We start from the raw sequence: 12,198 nt of genomic DNA, 5'->3' as shown, positions 1-12,198 counted from the left end.
GCTCAATAAATGTTGGCAATCTCTCTATTTCTGCTCTTATCAAACTAGTATTGTTTCAGAGCAGAAGCTTTCCAGTGTGGGGCCTTTGGGACCACCCCGAATTGACTTGGAATCAGATGGCTTATTTGCCTCCGGCTCAGCCTTTGAGGGGGTAATCTTCAGCAAGACGGTCACAAACCCTTTACACCTCACTGTCCTTGTTCATAAAATGAGGCTAATCTCTTCACTGCAGGGCTGTGTCTGTATTCACTGAACTGGGGCACGTGTGTGAAGACACCTTGCATGTTCCTAGATATGCAGAAGGTATCTAATAGGTGATACCTTTCCCTCCTCCTTCCTCCAAACAGACGCGTGCACGCGCGCGCGCGCACACACACACACACACACACACACACACACACAACTTCTATTTTGATCTTGGCCTGAGGCTGACAAGCCCCAGATTAGAAATGAGTGACAATGTTGGCTTTATCCGCTCTCTCAGAGGTAATCATAGGGTAGAGAGTCTGCAATATGAAAACACTTCCCGTTTTGAGAGAGGGAAATGGTAGGATTATCAGACTTAATTCTCTCATTTCATTCACTGAAGAGTTTTTTGTGCACTGGCCTTCTGACATTATCTCGTTTCTCACACACACACACACACACACACACACAATTTGTGTGTGTAAAGGGGAAAGGAAGCATATTTTTTAAAATAACACTATACATATATCCCTACATGTATTTTTTACTGAATGCATCATGGCTGTCTCTCTAGATCAAAAGAAAAAGAAAACATTCTTTATTGTCATAGCTGCTTAATCCAACAGAGTGGTCGTCATACCATAGTTTATTCAGCCTCTCCATTAGTGATGCATATTAGTTTTGTAGGGTTCTTCTAGTCCCCTCGTAACAAATACAACCAGCGTGGTGATAATCATCCATATCCTTGCATCCTTCGTTTTCATTTCTACTGGTTAGAGTCCCAGAATTGCAGGGTCAAGTCAAATGAAAGTAGTCTTTTTATCTTTATTTGAGGAGTCAGAGATTTATTCACTACCAATTAACAACATTCTAGAAAGCCTGGAGATTCGGCAAGAGGGTGGGGCCCACGTGTGCTATTCACATCTACAGGCCATCTCATCAGACCCTCCCACTAATCTGAGATCAGGGGAGCAGGGGTAGGGAGAGCCCATCCTACAGATGTGCAAATGGAAGCACCGAGAGAGGAAAGCACTTGCCCAAATTGGGGGATTCTGAGACATGAGCCCATCTCTAAGGAGCCAGTGAGCTGTCACCATGTCATAGTTGCCCCTGCAGGTTGAGCCATGAGCTGAAGATGTTCTGGAACAGGAAGACCAGAGAGATTCCAAAGGTGAAAGGGATCTGGTGCCACCACAGGTGAGTAGCATCTGAAGGTCATTTCTCTGCTCAGGAACCGTCAGCATTATTACTATCTCTGTGTGTTTCTTTTCCCTGTGACTGTTCCATCAACATTCTAAGTCCACCTTTGGCCAAAGCACAGAAGAGATGCACCTGTCTAGGAAGCCTAAGGATGCACATGTGGCCTCTTTCTTTCTTGTCTCCGCAGGCTGGGGAGAAGTGGGTGCTTCGCTGATGACCTGTGGGCCCCCTGTGTTGAGCAGGCAGTGTCAGGTGGCCAAAGGAGCGACCTGAGCACGGTGGGAATCTTGGAATTTCTCAGTTTGCAGAAGCCCGAGGGAAGAGAGTTCTTGGGCAAGTTGGGGGCCACTGGGCCCGGGAAGGAACTTTGGGCTTCTGGTCATTCAAATAACTAATTTGAATGGTGAAGAAAGAGACAGATTAGAGAGGGTGAGGGGGCACAGATGAGAGAGGCCGTCTAAGCTAACAGAGCTAGAGGCCGCCACAGGCCCATTCCAGTGGACTATTTGAATCTTATTTGACTAGTGGGGTAGAGAGATGGTCATCCTCTGATGGCCCCACACTGATCCCAATTTCTGAGCAGTTGTCCTGAGTAATAGTAGACATTTGAACTGCGCATCTGGGTTTGCAGACCTCTCTCCTCCCACATGATCTCACAGAATACTTGCAAACTGCCAGTGAGACCAGACGCCAGAGATCTATGTTTCAGATAATGACACTGAAGGAGATAGATCTGGAAGTCCAGCTTCCAAGGAGCTCAGGAGTCGGAAAACAGATTGCCAGGGAACCTTAGACCCAGACCCTTCTCTTCCCACCCCCACCCCCTTTCCTGCCAAGATGCACAGGGTTTGAGACCAGAGCCACATGGACTCTGGTCTGACCAGGAGGACAGAACCATCTCTGGCAGGGACCGGGGTGGAAGGGAGAACAGAAAGCTTTGCTCTCCCTGTTATCTCCAAATGTTAAAAAACAGAAGTCTAAGCATTTCAGTGTTTGCTATGTGCCAGGCCCCAAGCTGCAGAGTCCAAGATAGGCCCCTCTCGTGAGTCCAAGGTTATCCTGGCTCCTTCCCTTGGCCATGGGCTAGGCACAGCCTTTGCTGCTTCTCTAACCCATGCTTGGTTGGTTACATGGAGAGTGAAAGCAGGCATGCTCTAGAACCACACTGCCCTGAGTTCTGATCCTGCTTCAGGCACTAAGTGCTGTGTGCCCTTGGACACATCGCTTCACCTCTCTGAGCCATAGTCCAGGTCGTTATTTGTAAAGAACAGACGAAGGAATATTGTGAAGGGGGGGGGGGAATACATAAAGTGGTATCTAAAGAGCACTTAGCTCAGGGCCTGGCAAGGAGAGATCGATAAACAGCTGTATTCATCCCTTCTGTGGCCTCAGAGCAGAGGCTGTCGGATGTGAGCCTGCGCAAAGGTCCCCTGGACAACTGGCTAAAACTACAGACCTTCTGACTCCAAAGCTTGGGGAAGTCCCAGGAATCTGGCCCTTCACGGACCCTAGAACCACAAGGTGGTGAGCAAGTTCCTTAGGCAGAGGCCAGAGGGGTCCAGGTGCAGTTCTAAGGAACATCCTGGTCTCTGCATGGTCTTTGGTGGCTTAGAAGATGCCCTCTCTGACAGACTCTGTCATGATGCACCTCACACCCCCCACCTGAACCCCCTGGTCCTGCACTCCCCAGGCTGCACTGGCCTCCCTCACTTTCTGGAGGGCTGGGAATGTGCACATTTAATCCCCCATGGTACCTGGATCAGTGCAGCCCCTATTTACTGAGCAGACCAGAAACAAGCTGGCCAGGGAGAGCGGATTTCGGGAGGAGGCCGAGCATCTGAATTCAGTGCTCTCCCGTCCTCCCCCTCTCTTGCATCCCAGCCCTGAGTTCAGCTCCAGGTACAGGCAGCATGGCCCTCAGCCGGTCAGCATTCCCCCCAGGGCACCCTGGCTAGCCTTCTGTGGCACTCGGATTCCTAGTCCAGCCAGCCTAGAGTTTCCCAGGCTCCTGCTGCCCCCTGGAGGCCAGCTCTTGCAGCTTTGCGCCTGAGTCCTGGCGTGCTTGGAAGTGGCCGGGGAAAGTCTGGAATGGCCGGGAGGGTGAGGGAGGTCGAAGAGCCTTGAGCGGTTCTGCTCCCGCACAAGGCACCACCTCACCACTGCCCACTGGGTGCCCAGAGCCCAGCCAGAGCCACCTGGATGGCCACGGGGTGCAAGTGAAAGGATCTACACCTTGTGTGTTGGGGAGGTTCCTGCCACTCCCCTTGACTTCCCCATCTGTAAAATGGGAAAGTGATGATTGCACCCCTACATGGCCTTTGAGAGAATAAGATATTACTTGGCCACTAGGAGATAATAATTCTTATGATTACGGCTAAGTTTGACTGAGCACATATTATGAGCCCGGCACTGTCCTTTCCCTATATTACTTCATTAAATCTTCCCTAAGCTTCTCTAGGTCAGTGTTCCAACACCATTGTCCTGGCATGGGGGCCGCCCCAGGTTGTGGCATGGAGCAGGCATGCTTCTACCCCGATTGGCAACGGGCGTCAGTGGCTCACAGAGGGCTGCTCTAGAGGCCAGTGCAGATGACCTGGGCCACAGCCGCCGACAGTCTTACTGTGCTGCAGACTCTGGGTGAAGCAGAAATCAAATATTCCAAGTTTGAGGCCAAGGGGGACTCAGAGGAACACCCGCCCTGCATCAAGAAGGGCAGCTCTCAATTATTAAGCCCTAACTATCTTCCAGGCATCAGGCAACACCTCTCTCACCAGATCATCTGAAGTAACACTGAGGTAGCTTGTATTGGCCCCATTTTACAGGTGAGAAAAGCAAGGCTCGAGTTCACACAGCTATGAGATGGGCCAGTCTGGGTCTGACTTGCAAACCCCATCCTATCGTCTTGCCTCCTGGGTCATCTGTGGGAATGTGCCCGCTTGTGCAAAGCCTGTGTCCTGTTGGCTGAGCAGTCACCATGCCCACTGCTGAGGAGCCCTGTGTGGCCCTGTCCAGTGTTCCCGGGATGGCTGGGGGTCCTCCTGGATCTTACCTTGCCCCTCCACAGCTCCTCAGACACCTCAGACTCTAGAAGGGCTTCCCCTAGAGGCAGTCAGGGGCTAGGTTCAGAGTGCCTGCGTGCTCTTTCTGATGGTGGTAAGATGCCCAGGCTAATGGGGGAGCCTTGCCAGCACAGCTCAGGGCTCAGATTTCCTGGCTCTGCCGTGTCCTGGCACGATGGCCTTCCTGAACACTGCTCACTGCACTTGAGGTGGGGAAAATGGGTACTGACCTCCCAGGGTTGGTGGGAAGATCCAAGGAGCCAAGATGGATGCATGCTTACCCGGCATGAGCCCTGACGGCTGGTGGGCAGTCAGGGCACTTGCCAGTGTCCACCGATTCACTGATCACCTCACACTGATCTGGAGGTTCTGTCTTTGAGAATGACAGAATGGGGGAAATAACTGGGGACTGATTAATAAACACAACCTAATAGTTAGCCAAGATTTTTCAAAACAAAGAGGGTTTGGGACCAAATAGCAAATGGAGTTGGTACCGATTACAAAATCGGAATTGCTACTCTGAGGTCCTTGGGTCTTTACATTGACACGAGGGTGTGTGGGGGTGGTGGGGGGTGGGAGCAAGGAAATGCAGTCTCACAAAATGGTTGTTCTGAGATTTGTCCTGCAGTCTGCCAGAGGTCACAGGAAAAGGACACAGCATTGTACTATTTTAAGGGCAGTTATGAAATGGTTTCTGCTGACTGGTTCCCAGAACGCCATTCTTCTTCTTCGCTCCCAGCCGGCATGCTGGAGACAGTGATTTGGAAATATAGCCTTGTTCCTAATTCCACACTTCCTTGTTTCTGGCCACAGTCCCTGTTCTGCCCCAGGGCATGCTCTGGCCGTGAAAGCCCCAATCTGGGAGTCAGGAGGCCTGGGTAACAGCTCCTGCCGGCAGCCAGCTGGCTGTGTCACTCCAGGCAAGTCAGACCACTTCTCTGGACCCCTGTTGGCTCATCAGTAAAATGAGGGAGTTGAACGAGATGGTGAGTTAGTGACAACCTTGACAGCCTTGGGTTTCTCTTCAATAAATATTAAACTATTGCTTTCGCTTCCCGGCCTCTAAGAATTCAAGTGTGACTGAACTATTTTGGAATCCCCTGGGCCTAGTGCAGGGCCTATTAGAGCAAGAAGGAGGACCTGGTGATTTAGCTCCAACTTGATCATTTACACACCTCACTGAGCCATTTCTCCATCTTAAATTGTGGTCTAAGACTTCCAGCACAGGCAGAGAGAGACAACACTTATAAAGCCCCTAACACACCTGGGCCCTCAGGAATCCTTTGTTGAGTGACAGGGCCCACAAAGAGTCATTTGAACTGAACTATCGGCTTTTTCAAAAGGGGAGGCTGTTCCTGCTCTTCCAGTAATGGGGACCCGTCAAAGATCTAGTCCAGCAAAAGACGTGCCACATAGCACCAGCCAGCACATGAGAAGAAAGGAGCTCTAGTACTTTCCATGACAGGCTTGGAAAGAGTGGCAGATTTAAGGCTATTAATGCAAAAACATTGGTTTGTTCTCACAACTAGAGCTGAATCCTTTACTCAGGAAGAGAACTTTCAGAGAAGTCAGTTGTTCTCTAAAAAATCACCCAAATTTTTTTCTAATTCTGGATCATCAGGCCCTTTCTCTCATATTCCAGCACCTTAGAATCCAAGAAGGTTTAAGACAGAAGGCATCTTAGGGAACTCTAGCTCAACTTTTCATCTAATGGGTAAAGAAATTGAAGGTCCTGAGAGGGAAAAGGGGTCCCAGGTAACACAGGCCCTTGTTAATTCCATTAAATGATTAAATTCACTCTTACTGTATAGTATTGTGTTTTCTACTTCAAGTGGCACTTCCACACACATGTGCCCACTTAGTGGCCCTGTGAGGTAGACAGCAGTGTCTCTGTTTGGCAGTTAAGGAAATCAACATGACCAGTGTCAGAGGGATCTGATCTGCCTGTGATCTCCCAGCTTTGCCCCCTAACTGCTGTGGCTGGCCCAGGACTTCTCTGCATTGCTGTGAGAGGCATCAGACTGGTTCTGAAGGAGGTATATGTGCTTGGGAGCCCTGGGCCAAGAAGGTCAGCCTGTGGGCATGGAGGGGAAGACTGTGAGTATCAGGGTGACTGTTGAATGTGGGTACAGAGTGGCCACTCCCATGCCCTGGGTCAGGGAAGGTGGACTCTGGTACTCCCACAGGTCTCCTATGTGCCTAGGCTCACACCAAGTATCAGAGGTGTCAAAGAATGTGGCCTCTGTCCTTAAGGAGCTAATGGCTTACCTGAAGAGACACAGGTAACTTCCATGAACCAACTGGAGAAGAGTATTCAGCAATAAAAAGCAACGAACCACTGATACAACAACAAAGATGACTCTCAAAAACGTTATGTTGAATGGAAGAAGCCAGACACAACAATGCTTATTGCATGGTTCCATTTATATGAAACTCTAGAAAAGGCTAATCTATAGAGACAGGAAGCAAAGCAGAGAGTTGACTGGGATGAGGCAGAGAGGAGCTTTTTGAGGCGATGGAAATGTTCCCCATCTTGACCGTGTTGGTGGTTACACAGTGAATCCATTTTTGTGTAAATTTGTCAACACTCATTGAAATGTGCGTGTGAAGTGGGTGTGTTTGTTGTACAAAAATTATGCCTCAGTAAAGTTGATTTTTTGGAAAGACACAGCCCTTGTTCTCATGGAGCTTACAGTCTGGTGAATACAGATATTAATAAAGTTATCATGTACATAAATGAAAAATTCTTGTGACTGGGATAAGACTTATGAAGGATGTTATACGGAGTATGAGTTGTGTACTAAGGTCAGAGTCGATTTAAATAGACCAGGAAAGCCTACCCTGAGGAAGCAGCATTGATGTGCACTTAGAAGGATGAGTGCACATGAACCCAGGGAGATGACAGTGGTAGAGAGAACAACATGTGTCAAGGGCCTGTGGTTGAAGACAGTCTGGCAAGGACCACATAAAGAAGGACAATGAGGCTGGCATGGAGGGAAAAGAAGGGAGGTGCTAAGAGATGGGTCTCAGGAGGTGAGGCCATAGAGGGATGTTTTGGCCTGGATAAAAGTTTGTACTTTTCCTGAGAGAAATAGAAACCCACTGGGACATTTTAAGTAGTGGTGAGGTGGTGATGTGACCAGCTCAGTTTATGGGTTAACACCATGGGGTTAGTCCTCACCTTCCCCTCCTTCTGTTTTTAAGGTTCTTGAGATTAGAACAATGCCTTAACAATCTGTGTAGACACCACAGAAATTTAAGCAGTAGGAAATATAAACTGAGGTACAAGAATTGTTTTGAATGAATAAATGAAGTATGAATGAATGAACTAATTTTCTCAGCACCTAGATAGCTACTTTTCTAAAGTCATCTGATTAAATGATAAATTTAGAATTTCTTCTCCCCCAAATGAAGACACAATACCAAGGATAACAGAGGTACCTCTCCATATTGTCTCACATGGACACCCACTGCCAAGTTCAAATTAGGCCTATCTCTCCCCCTCATTACAGATCCCTCAGCAAGTCAGTCAATGCCCTTTGGAGGCCACTCCACCTGTGTGGTAGCCTCATGGCCCCAGATCTCCTCTGAACACACCTGCAATTCAGAAGCTGACATCCACCAGGCGCATGGCAGGGGCATCCGTCACTCTTATGTATTTTCCAGAAATCGCCCTCCTCTCTCAGATGTGCTGGGAGGCTGCTCACAGTGTCCTTGAGGACCCAGCTCAGTACCTGCTCCTTTGGAAGCCTTTCCTGCCCGCCTCAGCCCATCAGCTACCATGTTGCCCCTGCCCGAAGGACAGCACTAGTCATGTAATACGTTTACCTTGTTTCTTCCTTATCCCAACACACAGTCCTCTGGTGTCACCAAGCAATGCTTGACACAGAGTGGGGTGAACAGAATGGAAAGGAATGAGGTGGGTTGACTATAATGGGGCTAATAGGGACCCCTAAAAAAGACAGTTGGCCAGAGGGACAGGGAGAAAAACTATCAATATTTAGGCTCTCCCAGGGGTTAACTAATTTTGGAATGCCATGAAGGTCCATAAGTAGAATTTCCCCTCTGCTTTGAGTATCCGTGTGCCCCTTGCTGAACCCCCGTTTTTTTTTTTTTGTCTCAGCTTCCCCAGACTTCCGACCTTAGCCCATGGGCAGTTGGTGTGCTCCTCTTGGCTTTGGTTGCCCAGCTCCTTGGGGCTCTCCCGGATCCCACTGGCCCACCCTTCTGCCTCCCCTTGCTCTCCATTCTTGACCCTCTTCCCTTCAGCCAGAGCGGACCAGCACCCTGTGTCACACTCACAGCAAGGGAACCAGGAATGGCCCAGCAGTGTTGGGTCACCACCACTGGCTGTGGACGGAATCTCCTCCACCAAGAGACACAAACTACAAAATGACAAAGTTGCAAGATCTTACTCCAAGACATGAGTCCGTCTTCCCCTGATGTTCTTTCACATTTATTTCTCCTGTGATGTTTTCATGAACATGTAAATCTTCTTCCTGGCCAGACTGAAGAAATTTAGGTCAAACTTAGAGGGGAAGTACAGTGGCTGGTTGGGGCAAGAGCATTAACTTTGAGATCAGATAAAGGTGGGTTCAGACCCCAGGTATGTCACATCTGTGTAAACCTGACTTCTAAATAGCAGGTGTGGTGCCCAGAGCCATGGCGACAATGGTGATTCGTGCTGAGGATGTTTGCAAAGCACCTTGCTGAGCCCCGGACATGCAGCTCCATGTGACCTCCACAGTCATCCTGTGGGGTAGGCTACATTCACAGGAGAGGACACTGAGGCTCCAAACTGACACGGTTAAGACACGCAGAGAAGTTTCTTCCCAGCATTATGATAATTACTCTGATAGCCTATGCTCTAAGATGAGACCCTGCATCTTGTATCAGAAAGGGTTTTATCTCCTCAAATGAGCTGTGACTTTCTTGATTAACTGATTCACATCTCCTTCGCCTCTGTATCCCCCAGCCCAGTGACTTGTACATTTTAGGGGCCCATGAGATAGCAACCAGTTAACATGAACAGGCGTTGGAGAGTCTGACGCTCTGGCTTTTCAATAGCATCATCTATCTTCCCCTCTCCGCCCATTTAAAAAAAAAGCCATCTTAAATATGAATGCCCCATTATGAAAGTAAACATATCAAATGTGGAAGATTCAAAAAAATATAAAGATAAGGAGAAAAAAATCATCTATGATCTTACCATCTAAAGGCAGCATTTTGTCTTATTTCCTTCCAGTCCTCCTGGGCAGTGATTTCTGTTATTGTTCTTTATCTACAGGATTCTTTACAAACGTTTATTTTTTTTAATTAGGAAGTATATTTGCATATTGGAAACGGAAGGAAAAAACTGAAAAATAATATAAGTTACTCAAAGTATCACAACAAGACATGATTGTTGGTAACATCTTTGGCACATTTTGACTTGACTTCTCTGCATTCCCTTTAGAGGAACCCTAAACGCTGAACAGCAGCCCCCAGCCCAGGTTGACATTCAGATCAACCAAGGAGCCTGTGCAATCTATGAAACCAGACTGCATACGGCAAGAGGTGTTTGTTCCGCTGTGGAATCTAACACCAAACGCAGAAAGTATAGGATTTCTGATTTATTCTTAGCGACTGCATGGTATTCCATTATGCAGCTGAACTGAGGATCATTAGCGAGTTCTAAGTTGTGGGGATATAGGTGGTTTCCAATCAGTCCTATTTGCAAGCACCGGTGAAATAAACATGTCTGCTGTTGCTCTGCAAACAGGCCCTCCAGGAACGGAGGCAGGGATGGAGGTAACTGAGGCAGCCACATGGGTTCTCAGACGCCAAAGACTGAATGTCACCTACCTTCCACCGCTGTTCTTTTCCTAGAGCCTCTTGTGACTTTCCTAGAGTGTGGGCTTCCAATCTCTCCTGTGGACAAACACATGAAAATCATACCACAAATAAAAGTAGAAAAGGGAATTTTTTAAAACTAGTATGTGTACAGGAGTGCCTGGGTGGCTCAGTCAGCTAAGCATCTGACTCTTGGTTTTGGCTCAGGTAATGATCTCACGGTTCATGAGATTGAGCCCTGCCTCAGGCTCTGCGCTGACAGTGTGGAGCCTGCTTGGGATTCTCTGTCTCCCTCTCTCTCTGCCCCTCCCCTGCTGTCTCTCTCTCTCTCTCTCCCTCCCTCTCTCTCAAAAATAAATAAACAAACATTTTAAAAAACTAATATGTGTGCAAGAAAAATACTTCAACAGTTCAGAGGAAGCAAAGGTAAAGAAGAATAAAAAGCAGTCTCTCTCACCCAGATTCCCCATTGCCTTCCCAGGAGCAACTATTGTCCACGGTGTTTTTATGTATCCTTCAGGAACCATCTACACTTACACAATCATCTCTATCTTTCCACCTGTTACTTGCTTGTGAGCTATCTTTCTTTGATCTGTCTCTATGGCTAGCTCCCACCCATCCAGCCAGCCAGCCATCTCAAAAATAAGGAATCTTTAAATGAATGGTGATCACAAATAAAGCAGTTCAGAAGTAGGACCCTGGGTCCCCAGTGCAGCCACCACCCTGCCTGTAAGTTTGGCCAAGATGCTTTACTTCTCTCTGCCTCAGTTTCCTCACATAAGGGAGCTGTGAATGTGCCTTGAAAAGTGGAGACACAAAGGCCAAGGTGAGTCCTGAATGGACTGTCCAGAATGGAGAGTCCTGTTCTCCCACCATCTGCGGTGAGAAAGGACATCAGTGAGGTTTCCTACCCAAATGAGGGAGCAGGAGAGGAGAATGGGGGAGCAAGGTGGCTGAGGGGAGTCCACCTTCTGGCACAAGTTGGTCACACTGGCACCCCTCAGCCCAGTGGAAAGGGACAGAGTGATCTTTCATAAACATTACCTCATCTGTTTTCTGGGAGATAAGGTGTTTGCTAAACTTTGTTGGAAGAGCAAGACCTTCCGCGTGACCATCACCAGCACAGCTACCTGCTCAGACCGGCTGCAGGGGCCTCCAGCTCAGCTTGCCCAAAATACAGGAACCAGCAAATGGCATTGGAGTTATTTAGTGTAAATAGAGGCAGATGCTCTCAGGATAAAGGACAAAGAGGTCATGGGTGGGAGAGGGACGGTGGCCTCCTCATGAGCCAGTGTCTGTGAATACCTTGCAGTCTGGGGTTCAGCCCCCTCACGTAGCACCAGCTTACTTTGGGAGTGCCCTTTGGGATTGGGGTTTGCATCAGGGCCTCCATGTGGCACAACCCCGTTGGGAGACATTTGCATAGAACACCACGCGTAGGGTGCCCCTGGAACTGTGTGGTTCGGCGGCCTGGCATGTGCACAAGGAATTTGCTCCATTCCTTACCAAGCAGGGTCTCTAGGATCCTGAGAAACCCGACTTGGCCACTGCCTCTCTTCCCCCCACCGTTTGCCCTCCTCCTCAAAACAGCAGTGCTCTTGGCTATGTAATGTTGGTCCTGGGCAGCAAAGTTAAACCCCTTTTAATCAGAGCAAGACCTCCCTCTAGTTCCCATGCCTCCGTGCTAAGGACACCCAGGGCATAAGCAAGAGGCACTCACCAAGCCAATGTTCCCTAACCCTCCACACAGAGTGGAAACACTGCAATGGAAAGGTCTTTGATAATTCCTGGGGCCTCCTAGATGTAGATAGTGGACCAGGCCATGATGTGTCTTCTTTTACACTTCAGGTTCCTGGTATATAAAAAATGGGGAAGGCTAACACATCCTTGCAAAAAAAAATAAAATAAAATGTGATATGAC

At 48.5% G+C, this 12,198-nt stretch overlaps 1 long non-coding RNA gene across 2 annotated transcripts; it reads right to left on the bottom strand.

The window, feature by feature from the left end:
- Positions 1-761: 761 nt before the first annotated feature.
- Positions 762-10,482, bottom strand: LOC109503040. Of its 2 annotated transcripts, XR_006584253.1 has the most exons (3): positions 10,290-10,482; positions 9,655-9,736; positions 762-8,953 (listed from the first exon to the last, which is right to left on the bottom strand). It is a non-coding gene; the product is annotated as an uncharacterized LOC109503040 (long non-coding RNA). The 2 variants fall into 2 exon arrangements; XR_002161943.3 differs by having other exon boundaries at positions 9,655-10,482.
- Between the last annotated feature and the right edge of the window lie 1,716 nt (positions 10,483-12,198).

This window comes from Felis catus, chromosome A1 (genome assembly GCF_018350175.1).
Source record: "Felis catus isolate Fca126 chromosome A1, F.catus_Fca126_mat1.0, whole genome shotgun sequence".
In the NCBI taxonomy this organism is placed as follows: Eukaryota; Metazoa; Chordata; class Mammalia; order Carnivora; family Felidae; genus Felis; species Felis catus.
The sequence above is the reverse complement of the archived record's forward strand: the minus strand, read 5'-3'. Positions and strand labels throughout refer to the sequence as shown.